We start from the raw sequence: 15,303 nt of genomic DNA on the forward strand, positions 1-15,303 counted from the left end.
TCTAATGTGACCTGAATGTCTGACCGTGCCAACGCCGGCACCTCACTGGCTGTCGGAAAGCGGCACCTGATGCAGCCTCGGAAAGCGATGAGAGCTGTCACCGACTTCACCCTGCTGGATGATGTGGGCACTACCCCAACACCATCACCATCTCCATCATCATTATCTTCTACTGCCACCTTTCAGCTGCTCGCTGACTGGACAGAGCAGCCTGGGCTCGCAGCGCTTCAACGAGGGCACTGGCAGCCTTGCAGGCCCGGCGCAAAATGAGGTCATTTAAAGGACGGGGATTTGCGTGGCTGCATTTCAAAGTCCACTAGAGAATCTTAAAGTGCAGAGAGAAGAAAAAAAGAGCAAATTAAATCTGTCCATTATGCAAATTTCTTCCACCGAAATTCATCAAAAGAACCACTTACAGATAACTGACTTTGCTGTTTATTTGGACTTCTTCTTTAAAGATGTATTTCCAACAATTTGTGTAACTAAGTGTAACTGGTTGCTTAGTGATAGCGTAGTGAAGAAAGTGCAGACACTATATTAAAGAGTTTGAGCAATACCCAGCAGTCCTGGCATGTCCTGGGCACCACAGAGAAGCCGACGACAATCTTGGTGTTGTTTTGAACCCCCCCGCTGAGACATCGCGTGCTCTCAATGAGGGTGGGAAGGGAGGGGAGGGCTGCCTCCAAGGCCAGGGGGCAGAATCTGACAAGCTGGAGCCCGCGCAGCTCTCCCATTGGCTGAGCCGGCCTAACCAACAGCTCGCTGTATCCATGGAGTCGAAAAAAATTTGGTGCCATTGAAAAGATTGCAGCAGCCAATCAGGTTCAAGCTCCCGGTGAGAGCGAGTACAGTAGTAGTAAGACTTGAAAGCGCACGAATATATTAATACAGATGAGGTAATGCGCCAAAAACAGCGGATTAGCAGGATAGTAAAATCAACTACAGATGATGGAGAAGTGTCTGAACCCATCTGTTAGTGACTGGATTGGATGCGATTTCATTTTTCTGTGTAGCTCAGCAAATTCTCTAATTTTTATTAAAGATGAAAATCTAGTTTTACTGATGAACACGTGCAGATCGTTGCAATAAAAACACGATAAAGGCGGACTTTCACACTGACACCCTGACATTATTCCAGGAAAATGTCATCCGACTGAAGCTACAATCCAAAACAAATATGTGCAGATTACAGACGGTGGAGGGAGGTTCAAGCCCATTCGGTGAAGAAACCAAAACAGTGCCACGCCCATGCAGCAGCCTGACCTCAGAATGGCACTGCCTTTTTTTTAAAAAAAAAAAAAAAAACATCTCCCAGCTCTGTGCCTCTTCATTTAATAAGAAGCGGGACAGGGCTGAAACCGAGCACTGCCGCGGCCATCCTTGCAGAAACGGCTCGGGGCAACTGGAAAGCTGGCTGATGCGAGGGAGGGATAGTGCTGACATTCCACTACTCGGCTGCAGCATGAGAATCCACGTGCCCCGCTGCTTTACTATGGAGGGAAAAACAACGCCCTCCCTTCCCCAGCCTCCGCGCGGAGCGTCACGTGGGCTCTGCCGTGGACGGGCTGAGAGCTTGCCTGGGGTGTCTGTCTGTGTTTGTGTGTTTGTGTGTGTGGATAGGGGTAGGAGTGGGGGTGGGATGGGGCAAGGCATGTGCGTGAGAGATGAGTGTGTTTATGTTTGCAATAAACACAGCCTGTAACAGGAAATGCAGAGCTCATTTTGATCAGGGTGAAATGATTAAAATATAAAACAAATGCAAAATAAAAGTGCAGGTATGGATGCGTGCTGAATATTATTGCGTGCGTGGAAGGGGAGGGATTTGAAGCGTCACACTGCGGCAGAGGCGGGCAGAACTAGGCAGCTTTAAACTTGACCTAGATTCCCTGGGTGACACGCCACATCGCATTAGCCCACTCGGCCAGACCTGGACCCGCCGGAGCTCGCTGACACTGGCCTGACTCGACAGGCAGAAAATGGGGGAGCACTTCCCAAATGGGACTGGCATGCGTCCCCATTTCCCCCTAACCCCTCCCAACTCATCTCCTCCTCACCCCCCACCCACCCCAACTATCTCCTACCGATCTCACCCAGCTGACTAAAAATTGCTTGGGGGGATGCAAGGTGACGAGAAAAAGGGAGGAGCAGCGGGGGTAGGCTACGATTTGTTTGTTTATGTGGGTGAACTCTCTGAACTCGTAGCCACGCCTCTGTATTGTTGCACCCGCGTAAACATCGGCTAATACCCCACTCACCCAGATTTGGGGCAAATCAAAACAAACCTACAGGAAGACAGACGGCGTCACTTGAGGTGACATCCGGTATCGGCCGTCTCGTCTTTCTCCAGCTAAAAACATCCCCTGTCGCCAACAGCTGTAACGAACTCAGTTATGAAAACTGCCGTTCTGTCCAGAGAAGCAGATCAGAGAGGAAGGATGAAAGCGGGAGCGCCTCATCCTCTGCTAAGCGCTGCTTTCTGGACGGCACCTGATGAAAGATGGAAACCATGGCAACAGGCAGATGCACCAGAGTCAGCTAAAACGCGGGCTTCATTGAGCTCTGTGGAGAGGCTCTTAGTGCCGCTCTTCAGTCACACCAACAGACAGGAAAGAGAGAGAGCAGGGCTCACAGGCTGGATGATGTTAATTTCAGATCAATCCTCCTTATTTTAAAAATATTCAAATCAGGAGGCTCAGTGACATTTGCATCATCTTTCATATAAATTTACTTTTTCATTTTCTGCTCCATCCACCTCAGAGCCAGGCCCTTCACACCCTCCCACTCTGCCCTTGAGAGTCCTCTGACTTCTTCCTGGTATGTGTGAGGAGATCATTAACGGGGAGGGGGGTTAGCATTGACTCCCTGTCCTGTTCTAAGTGCCACCTCCCTCGGGGCATCTGCCTCCTAAATCCATTCACACACATTCTCCCTCGTTCCTCTGCAGAAACAACGCCCCCACCCCACCCCAAACCATCATTACTTGCCTGACCTTTGACTGACTCACCAACATCAGCGGCATCTTTTAATCTTACTTATAAAAGCATTCGGGAAGAGATGAATTTCCAATTTAAGCCTAATTTCAATTTTAGAATCAAACATAATCCTTGCATGTTTTTTTCCTCCTGCAGAATATTACCCCAACAGGATTTTGGGTGGGGCACAGAGGAGGTTTGGGAGTGATGATGAGTGTCAGATTGTAGAGAACTGACATTTATATTGAGTAGGAGGCGAGTGCCATCTGGAGGAGGAAAGCAGCTGTGCAGAGAAGGTAGGAAGGATGAGAGCCACTCCCAAAGCTTGTACCGACACATTTATGCAGCTTTTTGTTTACTTTTACAAATGCAAACAGGAAGTGGGAATATTTACAATAAACTGATTATGCTGTAAACTGTCTCTTGATGGAAACCCTGCAGAATACTTCTGCAAGGCTTGCAAATTTCATTTTACTAAGTTGGAGAGAAGGTCCGATGCCAGATCCAACAGCGCCATCCGGTGTTAACAACTATTTAAGGATAAACGCTACCATATCTCTTGGGGAAAAAAATGACACTATTTCCACTGACAAGAAATAGAAATAATAAATGTCAGTTCCAAGTTTAAAACTAGCTTTCCAGATGTTCAGTTTTTCTGGCGCATATGGCCGCAGTCTGCGAGCTTCCTGACGGAAAACCTGGGCAGGAAGTTACACGGCGTCAAGCCTCCAGCGGCATAAATAATAGATAACCTAGGAGGAGCTGGGAGCTTTTAACTGACATAATGAGCCACTCTACATATTACACCCTTTCAGACGCATCATCTCAAATGACCTACTCAGAGGGTGGGGTTGGCTGAGAGCAGGAGGCCAGAACAGCTTCCATATGCTGAGTCAGGAGTGGAGAAACTGATATTCATTTAGTATTTAAAAATAATAATAATAACAGCTTATTATGTGATCTACCAGCTGAATCACTTAAACTGGTCAAAAAACAGCTTCTATCTGTAATTTAGTGCAAGTTTAGAGCTATATATAGAAGACAATTACACATATTTTGCATTCATGTCCATAACAAAAACACTTCAAGGCTTCACCAGCTGGGGGCAGTATTGATCCAATTATAAGAGCCAAGAACAGCTTCATCTATGGCTACCACCCTCCCCCTGGTTTAAGCAGAGTTAATCCGCCCTGCATCTTTCCACACAGACCTCAGGCTGCTGCATTAACTCATTCCCTTTCTTCATGTATAGTCCATCACATGTTTGTTCCCCTGCACCGCTGCAGGGTCGTATACTGCACAGCAACCAAAATAGCAACCGCTCAGGCCGATTTAAGTGAATAGATTTGAGTCTCAATAAGGCACTGCAGAAGCATTAGCCTATACACACGCATACACACTACAAGCCTCACATGGGAACACACACTGACTTAGCAATCCTATATATGAACCACCTGAGGCTTAGCTGTCAAAGCAGCCTAGCATTCCAGCTCCACAGCTGAGCCAATCAAATGATAGCTGTGTGGCATGGTAACAATCTCCAAGGAGACACAGAGGAAAATACAACAGGGATGGGCACGCATACGAGCAGGGAGAGATGAACGACACAGCACTAAAATATTCGTCTAAAATCACCAGGAGTGAGTTTGAGTCCACAATTGACCAACTACTAAACACCGTCCACCACCAGAGCTGCCAGCTCATCACGGGAGCCGTGACCCCGTGCCCTGTGGTTATATAAACACTCTGGCCTTGATGGGGGGGACAGGAAGCCGGGAGCACCTACATTACTCAACTCCTTTTTATGGCCCACAATGCATTTCATTTCCTGTGCCAGCATTACACATACACCCACAGCACTGCACATTAGGACTATAATAGGCATAGGTGCACCACAGGCGGTCTTACATAATGACATGTCTGTATTTGTGCACAGAGAGCTACTAATGCTTAAACGTGAATGAGATGAGGTGATGGTTGTCAGAAAAGTAGGCTGAAATTTTATGAACGCGGGCCATTACAGCAGTAGCTCTTCCACCAGCGACAAGAAGATAAATGGTGAAGATTTTCTAATTATTTTTACAAGTGAATGCACTTTTATGCTCAGAGATTTGTTAAATTGGGATAGTCTGAGGTGAAAAGACACAGAAACTCAAACACCTAGTGACCTCGCCTCAATTTTCCCTTAAAAATGTGCTTTATAACCAATTTTCCCTGAGATCTGGCCTGAGAATGCAAAGTATGCCACTTCTGTTTGTGATTGAAGCCAAACTTTGTAATAGAAACAGCAGCTAACTGAATTTTCTCCTACCTATACTGATCCCACATTAGCATGGAAAAAACTAGCAGTGGAAAGAAAGCAAAATGAACTGACTCAGCCTCTATTTAGGGAAATGCTTCCATTCAATTCCAGGCGCTTCAGTATGTGCCAATGACCTAAACAACTGGAAAAATATAGTTACACAAATGAATGACGGCAGTATTTATGGTGATCTCAAAAGCCTTTAAGCACCTGCAGTGAATGCAAATAAGGAAACATATCAGTTGTGAATATGTGCAGGTATAAATAGACATGCAAACAAAATAACAGCAGATAAGCAGATGGTAATCAGGGGTGGGAAAAGAAAGATGCTGAGGATAAAAATAGCTTCAATTTTTGCATTGATGAAAATGATGCATGTGTGCAACTTGCGGACTTTGAGTGGGAATTTTATACTGTTCCAATGGAAATAACCACAGACTAGCGTGCATTATGAAATTCAAAGCTAATATAATCATTGAGCAGTCTGACTTAGAGAGCACTGTCCGGACATGCATTTGCTTTGCAGTGTGAATTTCCTGCTTTGTGTTTACATGTTGCCACAACACGGCACAAAGATTTGTCATTGAAAGTTTAAATTATTATGAATCGTTCCAGTTTTTCCCCTATTTGATTAGCAGATCAACAGAAAAGCATCTTTTAGGACTTACCAGCAGTGGAGCTGTGTGTCTGGCAGGAACAGGGAGGCCCGGCCTGGCAGGTGGCCCCGGGGTCACAGTCCTCCAGCAGAGGTCAGCCTCTGAAACACAGATCAACAGCAACAAAACATAAAACTTTACAATCTAGAGCTTGAAAAAAAATCCTAAAAAACATCCGCAACTAGAGATAACAAGACTGCTCCTCCTGCAGACAAAGTTCAACTAAATTATTTGAAATGCACCAAAAAAACAAAACAAAAACAACAACAAAAACTCCACAGCTAAGCAACTATTTTGTGCGTTTTGACTTTACCAAAGTTGGACAACACTACTGTTGCACACTTCACACATACTGGTTACACCCTTTAGAAATGACTGCCTGGTCTTTGGGTTCCCTTTTAAAATGAGCTGTAGCACACAAAAAAGGAAACGCAGCACTATCAGAGAAAATGCAAACACAAACAATAGGCAATAACTGGGCTGTTCTATCCTAATGCGACTACCTTGAGAAATATGGGCCAGAGTAAGTGAATTTTTAGAAAGGAGAAAAAAAGAAGCATGGAACAAACAGAATCGCATGAAAAAAAGCACACCACTTCCTATTGTGTAACACTTCCTCTGATTCACTTCAGGTTTTCTACAAGACTCCACGCTTCCTCCTGTAAGAGGACTACAGCACAACTCACTCACCCAACTCACGTTTGAGTCCTTTTATTGAGATGTGGAAATGCCTAAACCCGCCACATTAATAAGAAATCGAAGCGACTGAAACGTTTAGCACACGTTTTGTGCGTCTGGTTGGTTCTTAGGTCTAAATAAGAAAAGAATAACCTCACGACTCTCAGTTTCAAGATTCAACAGTCTCTGCAAGCCACAAGCTCGTTTCACAAGTCATGCAGCCCTGATTGAGAGTGCACGCTCAGTAGACTGTGAGACCATTAGGACCGAGGCAGCTCTCTTCTCGCCAGCCTGCATACAAATGCACAGCGGTGGCATCAGTGCTGGTCATGCATGAATGTGATCAGACTTCAAACCCCAGAACCACAAGAACAGTGAAGCCTGAGAGAGACTTGTTGAGCAGAGGGCAAACGTGATGAAATAAGACACTGTCAAAGGGCTAAGCTACACATGAGAAACCAGAGAAGAAGAAAATAAGACTAAACAAGGAAGATACACCCCCTTTTTTCAGGTTCACAAGAATGTAACAGCCTCTCCTATTTTACTTTTCTCCCCATTAATGTAATGTGACTTGCTCTTAATCCAACGGAGCTGACATGCCATAGGAAACATTTGTAGCAGGGCATCATGGGAGTCCGCTATGCATCCCAAACACAGCTGGGGTCACAACATACAGCCAAATCATCGCTTGAATAACCATGAGGTCATAGAGGTTACATTTAAGCCTACATCATGCAGAGCAGTATGTCAGCTGTGGTGCTACAGTTAAGGTTTGGTTCTGTAATATCAAACAGTGCAAGTCAGCTGTTAAAGACACAGCATGGCAGGATATTTAATCAGATACATTACAGCAGAGAGGCGTGGCAGTAAAAAAAAGACAGTATTTTGATATCCTGTTAGACTTGTGATTCTGCACAAGTCCCACAGACTATTAAAATTAAAGTTCCATTAGTCTTGCCATTGTAGATAGACTTTCATGCAAAATGTCATTAAAAATATTAAAACAATACTTGAGGAATAAGAAAATCCAACTGCTCAGGAAGTCTACTGTGCATAAACTGCTTCCTTTAAAGTCTGTGTATGCTAACTGTTCTGACTTAATACTAAATCAAGCCGCGTCCTCCAGGGCTGGAAAATGAAGACAAATCTGTAGTGCCTGAAACTGCAGTTCCTCTAACAGCCACATGTGGCCGGCCCCATAAGTGAGTTTAGTGATCCCCATAGACCAGGGGTGGGCAACTCCAGGCCTTGAAGGCTGGTGTCCTGCAGGTTTTAGATCTCACCCTGGGTCAACACACCTGAATCACATGATTAGTAGGGGTGCAACGATACACAAAATTCAGGGTTGGTTCATACTTTGGTGTCACGGTTCGATATTTTTTCGATACAAAAAAAAAAAATGTTCGTGCCTTTTTAATTTGTCATTTATTGAAATTATAAATATATATTTTAACTCAAAAGTACAGTTTTTAAATTGAATGTTGCTGAAATAACAAAGTAATAAAAAAAATTAATCTATCTGATCGAGAAATCACTCATCTTTGGAAAAGAGAGTTTATTACAGAGAAATGGCTCTTTCCAAAATAAAAGCTATACTATACGCTTCTTCTGGGGTATATTCTCAGCAGCATATTAAACATATCAGGTCCCCATAAGGAGAATCATGTGCTAACGGCTGCGGGTAAAGTTTGTAGCATGCGTGCTTGTTGTTTTTGTCTGCTTCCACTTCTCTTTGCACTAGGATGATGTCGGTGTAAATGTGCAGTCATATTCCCACTAGTGCTGTCAGCGTTAATCTCGTTAAAATGACATTAACGCGGCCATAACGCAGCAAATCTCCGTTAACGAGTTACTGCGGATCGCCCTGTGCGTGGGGCTGGACGGTGTCAGCACGTTAACGAGCTAACTGCGCTAACGCACTAGTTGCCACCATTGAGCATTGCGTGACACATCCGACATACTGTTTTAAATTTGTCCATGACGCGCTTACCATCAGGGTCATACTTCACATGAAAACCAAAATAGTTCCAAACGCCAGATCTGAATGAGGGTGGGGGAGGTTGTTGAGGTAGTTGCCATGATGCAACTGCGCTGTGCTCAGTGGATCTGCGCTCGACAGTGCAGCCTAGGCGGAGTAGTCGAACGCAGATCCACTGAGCTCTCAACACAGACAGCATCGTCAGAAGAAAAGTTGATAAAATAAATTAAAAATTTTGTATTGTTCGATACATATGCGTACCAAACCGAAAGCACTGTATCGAACGGTTCAATACCAATATTGTTGCACCCCTAATGATTAGTTCATTAGCAGGCCTCTGGAGAACTTCAGGACATTTTGAGGAGCTGTGTTGGATCAAGGATGCCCTCGAGGCCTGGAGTTCCCCTCCCCTGCCATAGACTCATGTTACAATCGCCACTCTCTTCATAACAATTCTAGTGAAGTGAATTTTTTTTAAAAATCATTTCACAACCTTGATACTGGAGTTGCCACATGTTGATGATAAATCAGTGGGTCACGTAGTTGTTAAGTCCATGTACTAAACACAAAGTGCAGAGGGGCTTAACCCAACACAGATTGTATTGTCTGATCGTGCTAGTGGATGGAAATTCATTTCCATTTTAAAGTAGACATTGTACAATAATACAGAGAAAATCCCAGCAATCATATGATGCTCTTTGAGCAAGCGCTTGGTGACAGTGAGAAGGAAAACCTCCCTTTTAATAGGAAGAAATCTCCAGCAGAACCAGGCATCATCCAACATATCACTGTGGTTGTGTTAGAGCCAGAGTTGTGACTGTACAAAACTTCATCAGAATCCATTCAACTGATGAGACATTTACGTGTGAAGAAAGCACTGGAGTGCAGGCGAGCTGCTAGCTTGGCTAAAAAGTCAAGCATATAGGTTAGATGCTACTTCATAGTGCTTTGCTACAGCTAATACAATAAATACGAGGCTGCCCAAGCTCGCTCTCTCTCTCTCTCTCGCCTGTAAATTAAATCAAATTATCCTGGGGCAAATGACTAAGAACAGTTCTTCTAACCACCACCATGCTTTTGAGGTGCATGGCTCAACCTGTGAGTGCAGAAGTACACAGTCATTCACTTGAGTGCTGCTGCAGGAAAAGACCCACACGATGAGCTCATTCAGTGCACTCAGGCTGTGTGTGAGCATGTGTGCGAGCGCTGATTCAACTTTGCTCACTCCTCCAAGCAGCGTTTAAAAAAAAAAAAAAAAAAAAAAAAAAATCAAAGCAATCAGAGACAAAACAGTTAACAGTTAACCGATGTGGGCATTTCACAGTTTGGGGTTTTAGTCACCTCAGAGGCAGCTACGCTTTTCCCAACAGGTACTTCATCCGAACATGGTCAATCTAAATAAAACCAAGACAGAAGGAGCGGCTAAATGCAATTTTCATTACACTCCAGTTACAAACATAAACAAAAACTCCAGCGAACTACATGCTGGAGTGGCATGGCAACGAGCTTTCTCCTAACCATGTGCTCACTTCCTGCTCCTTCATTTATTTCCTTGTTTTGATTATGAAAAAATAAAAAAGGGGGGCAGGGTCGCTGCATACCAGAGCTGGATTGGTCTGTTCTGCACAGTGTATAAAATATTACAGTTTTGCTGTTGGATCACAAAAGCTCCAACAATAAGTGCTTGTGTAGCAAACTCATATTGGACTGTGCTCTCTCGGTTTGCAGGAGCAATAAGCTAACACACCATGTACACTTGTTTGGCTTTAATTTTACTCAGCCACATGAAGGACTCAATAAATGTGGGACGGCGTGTGTGGCCCTGATGCTGTGTGCACTACAAACACTAAAACATGTGCTGCATAAGGTAATCAGTGAGATTTGGAGCACATCGGGTTGTCATCCACATGGATAAAACCAGTTTTGAGCTTCAGATGTTTCAGCTGTAAAAGAATATTTAGACTGCCTAAGCCATCGGAGGCCTTTGTGTGGAGCTTGCATGTAGGGCTGGGCCATATCATACCATTCACGGTAATACTGGTATAATGTTGGGCAACGATAAGAAAATGAAATATCGCGATAGAATATGGGTAAAACGTGCATGCGCAGTATCTTTGTTTTCATACGCACATGGCGGAGAATGAGAAGGGCGAAAGCGGATCGTTGAATGAAACGGATGAACCAGAATTGGTTTCTAAAAATGCTGCAACTTCAGTGGTGTGGAACTGGTTTAGCTTTCGTCCGTCAGATACACAACAAAGCACTATTTTTGGTAGCGCTAGCGGGCCGTCGTTATTACCATGTTTTTTGGAAAATACGGCACACTTAAAATCGACAGTGCCCCTTATAATCCAATGGGCCTTATGTATGAATTCTGGTTGTGTTTACTGCCCTCTTAACGATTTTATGTACACGGCGCTCAAAAATCTGTCAAATGTTTTAGTACGACTTTGCTAAGCTACGAAGCCACACCGCTTGATGGATTGTCGGAGCATTACGGCTACCTTGGCAGGAGCTTCGCGAAGTGATACGTACTGTGCTTCAACATAGTATTACGGTATTGTGTGTGTGTATAACCTCTTTTTAAGTTTTGTGGATATTATGCATGGTTATGCTGAGGATATGTCGGCCAATTTCCAAAATGCCTTTTGGTTAAACTGTCAGCAAGGAATTTGCATTTGCACTGTTTATGTAACTTCAATGCACATAAAAAACAGCTGTTGAAGTGAAAATACATTGATTTTTTTTTTTTTGGGGGGGGGGGGGGGGTTGCACTAATAAAGTTGTGGAGTTGTAAAGTATTTTGTCTAGTGTTAATTATATCGTCAGTTATATCGTTATCGCAAATTTTCAAATGTCTATCGTGATAAATATTTTTGGTCATATCACCCTGCTCTACTTGCATGTTCTCCTCATGCCTTCATGGGCTCCATGAGGGTACTCCAGCTTCCTCCCACAGACCAAAGACATGCATGTTAGGTTAAATGGTTAAGTCGGTTGTAGGTGCAAATGTGAGTGTGTTGTAGGGCTGCCACAAACGATTATTTTGATAGTCGACTAGTCACCGATTATTTTTGCGATTAGTTGACTAATCAGATCATGCATCCATTGTAGTAAAACGGACAGTTTATTGCACCAGCAGCATCTGCTCTTATATAATCATCACTAGCTTACAGCTTGAAGTGTTTAAGGTATGTGCTAACTAAAAATAAAGACAAGATGGTAGTTTATTAAATTTTAATTAAATGTGCAGATTGTTTCGGTGAAGTTTAATAAACTCAGCCAATTTACTCAGGAACAAATAAAATACTGAAAAAAGCCAAACAATAACATTTTTAAGTTGTCTAAGTGACTTATATATCATGTTTAACCTGAGTAGCGAAAGACAGCGGTGGGTTTGAAAACGATCTGCCAGGAGTCCGGTGTTCTCACCGGCTCTAGTGAGCCTTGCCCCCAGCTAGCTATCGAGCTAGTGGGTAACAGACGTCTCTGACAACGTCGGAGCGCTTTTGAAAATATGTGGTGTCTTGATAAACTGAACAGATATTTGAAGTTTAAATAGCTACATTCTCGCCTGAAAACACGTTAAACGTTTATTTTGTGACCCAGAAAAAATAATAAGAGTAATATTAAAACTAACTAGCTGCCGCCATTATTGGAAACTGAGCTGGGCCGCGCTATGAATTCTGGGACACAGTTTCTTCTTCTTCGGGGTTTAACGGCAGCTGGCATCCTTGTACATGCAGTGCTGCCATCTTCTGTTTCAGTCCGTTATTACACTCTTAAATCCTACTAGTTCCTGCGTCTTTTGGGATCTTACAAAGCTTCAAACGACGCGTCGACTATTAAATTAGTCGTCGACGATTTTGATAGTCGACGTAATCGTGACTAGTCGACTAATCGTGGCAGCCCTAGTGTGTTGGCCCTGTGATTGCCTGTTGACCTGTACTGGGTAACCCCACCTCACACCCAACAACATACGGGGATAAGCCCCAGTACTCCTGCAACCCTTAAGTGAATAAGTGTTTAAGAAGTTGGATGGAAAGTTACCAAGGTGTAGATGGATTTTTAAATACTTACAGCTGTTTGAAGGACTTAAATGGGGATTTTTTTTAATACAGAGTGATTTAAAAAACAAAAAAACAAACAAACAAACAAACAAAAAAAAAACACAACTTGTGATGTGCTTAGATGTGCTTGGGTCACTGACATTATGTGATCATAAGCTCCAACTTTCTTTCCAAAACTGACAACACCTCCAATCTCACCTGTGTAGTGTGTTTTACAATACTGCAGCTGTATGAATGAAACTTCAAAGGCGGATGTTTTCTTGTGATGATGGAGCCTGGATGGAAAATGCTGGCTGTGCAGTCGAGGAGAGAGAGAGTGGCAAAAGACTTGTGAGCATCTCCAGAACCAAAATGAAGAAAGCAACACTGGGACTTAAAACTGTCCCTCACGCTGTTAGTTTCGACACCTCTGAATAAATCTTCCATAAAAACTTGGGTTGTCATGACAACTTGTATTCCCCTTTCCCCTCTGGGGAGCGAGAGCCGAGGACTGACGAGGGATATCGGCTGTGTGACTGAAATTACTGAAGCCCGCAGAGCACAGCGGAGCCTCTGTGGAAAATCATTTCATTAAGCAATCTCCCACAGATCGCTTACACGGGCCGGAGATGCTTGAACTGAAATGACACAACAAATGCTTGTTTAGGGCTCGTTCCTCTCTGCTGGACAGGAATATTTACACCGTGCCAGGGATCTACAGTCAATCACGCAACCAGACGCTGGCACACAGAGTCATTATAAATGTCTTTGATACTAAGAAGATACTTAGATTGTGATTTTTTTTTAATAACATAGATTCGATTTGAAAGAGTTAACAAGGGAACTGTTAAACATAATACTTGAAAGCCAGAATTGTAATTTAAAAAAGCTGGTGGTACAAGATGGTATAAAAAAAAAAAAAAGTTGCTGTTATCATCTGCACATCCTGGAGGAGAATCTTCTGTCTCATCACATCACAGAGATGTTCTATTGGACTGCGTACATCCCAACCAGCACCAGCCTGAACTTTTGATCAAAGGCAGGATGGATCCATGCTTTCATGTCCTTTGCACCAAATTCCAAAGCTACCTGAAGGTTGCGGCAGAAACCGAGAATCTTCACATGAGGTGACATTTTTCCAATCTTCTGTTGTCCATTTCTGGTGAGCCTGTGAAAACTGTAGCCACAGTTTCCTGTTAGTTGACATGAGGGTCACCCAGTGTGGTCTTCTGCTGCTATAAGTTCAATGTGTTGTGTGTTCAGAAGTGCTCTTCTACATACCTTGGTTTAAACATTATGTTACAACTGAGTTCAAAGCAGTCTGGCCTTTCTCCTCTGCCCTCTGGCATCAGCAAGCCACTTTCACCCAGAGAACTGCTGCTCACTGGATATTTCTCAGTAAATCCAAGAGATTGTCAAGTGGGAAAATCCCAGGCGATCACCAGTTTCTGAAAAGACTCAGACCAGCCCATCTGTCACCAACAACCATGCCAATTGATGCTCAGTTTAAATCTGCTGCCATGTGACTGGCCGATTAGATATTTGCATTAATAAGCAGTTAAACAGGTATACCTAACAAAATGTACTTCTAAGCGTACTTCTAAGTACCAGGGTTTAATGCCAAATCACATTAAACCCTGGTTATTATCAATAAAGTGTCATAAAATTTCTAAAATGTCCATTACGGTTTACCCAGAATCCAAGGGGACGTCTTCAAATGACTCCTTTTAAGCCCCACACCACAAATATTCAATTTAAAATGCCATAAAACTGAGAAAATCATTTTTGTTGACTAATGGACTAAGTAGAGTATTTTGGCTGAACAAAATATTAAGCACCATTACATTATTTCACATAAGGATGTATATTCAGATATACTACATTAGGTTGAAGCAAGCAGGAAATTCTAGACCTGACTACACAATGTACAGGCAATTGGGGTGAAAGTGGGAGCGACTCATTTTTATATAACAGCGTTAATACTATGTGAAAATGGAGGTTTGGTGCGGGGGCAGCACAGCAACACTTTCATGCAAAAACTGGATTTGTACCATGCTGATTTGCCATCTGTGGTAGCACGTCTGCTCTGAGCGTCTGCTGAAAATGTAGGCAGCCGCATGAGAATCTCATGCCTGTTGAATTTGACATGTTATCACAAAAAAATAAAATAAAATAAAAATCCCCACTGTGGCTTTTGTCATGAGTGAATATTTCTCTCAATGCAGCAGGATGAAGTGAAAATAGATTTTCTCTAGTGTGAGCCTGTAGGGGTTTTCAGTGCATGAGTGAAAGATGTGGGGGTAGGAGCACAGTGTTTTTTCCTTCTCATTGAGTGAGCAGTGATATTTATAGTCTTAATGTGGTATACTACAGCCCAGTCTCATGGCAAGATGTCAATTAGGAAACTAATGTATTGTAAGGGGAAGTCTATCGCTTCTGCACCATGTAAGACACCAGACTCCTCAGAGAGGTCCTGTCACCATGGCAACCGATGAAACCAGCTTTGAAAAAGTGGGAACCACGGTACAAACTCTTTACAAACTTAATCAGCTAGTTTCATTTTTATTGCTAAAACCTAACAGTAGTTTTTCATACCTAATCCTAACCAAATAATTTAATACCTGAACCTAACTGACTTTTAGTTTTTGCTAAACCCAACAGAGTGCCT

At 43.2% G+C, this 15,303-nt stretch overlaps 1 protein-coding gene across 1 annotated transcript in view; it reads right to left on the reverse strand.

The window, feature by feature from the left end:
• cyribb (CYFIP related Rac1 interactor Bb) overlaps window positions 1-15,303 on the reverse strand; it is a 44,091-nt gene that overhangs the window by 21,644 nt on the left and 7,144 nt on the right. The window contains exon 2 of the mRNA XM_084939573.1: window positions 5,943-6,031. The gene's annotated coding sequence lies outside the window, so the exon portion shown is untranslated. The remainder of the gene's footprint in view (window positions 1-5,942; window positions 6,032-15,303) is intronic.

This window comes from Perissodus microlepis, chromosome 9, assembly GCF_051167445.1.
Source record: "Perissodus microlepis isolate ML-2025 ecotype Zambia chromosome 9, ASM5116744v1, whole genome shotgun sequence".
Classification (NCBI taxonomy): Eukaryota; Metazoa; Chordata; class Actinopteri; order Cichliformes; family Cichlidae; genus Perissodus; species Perissodus microlepis.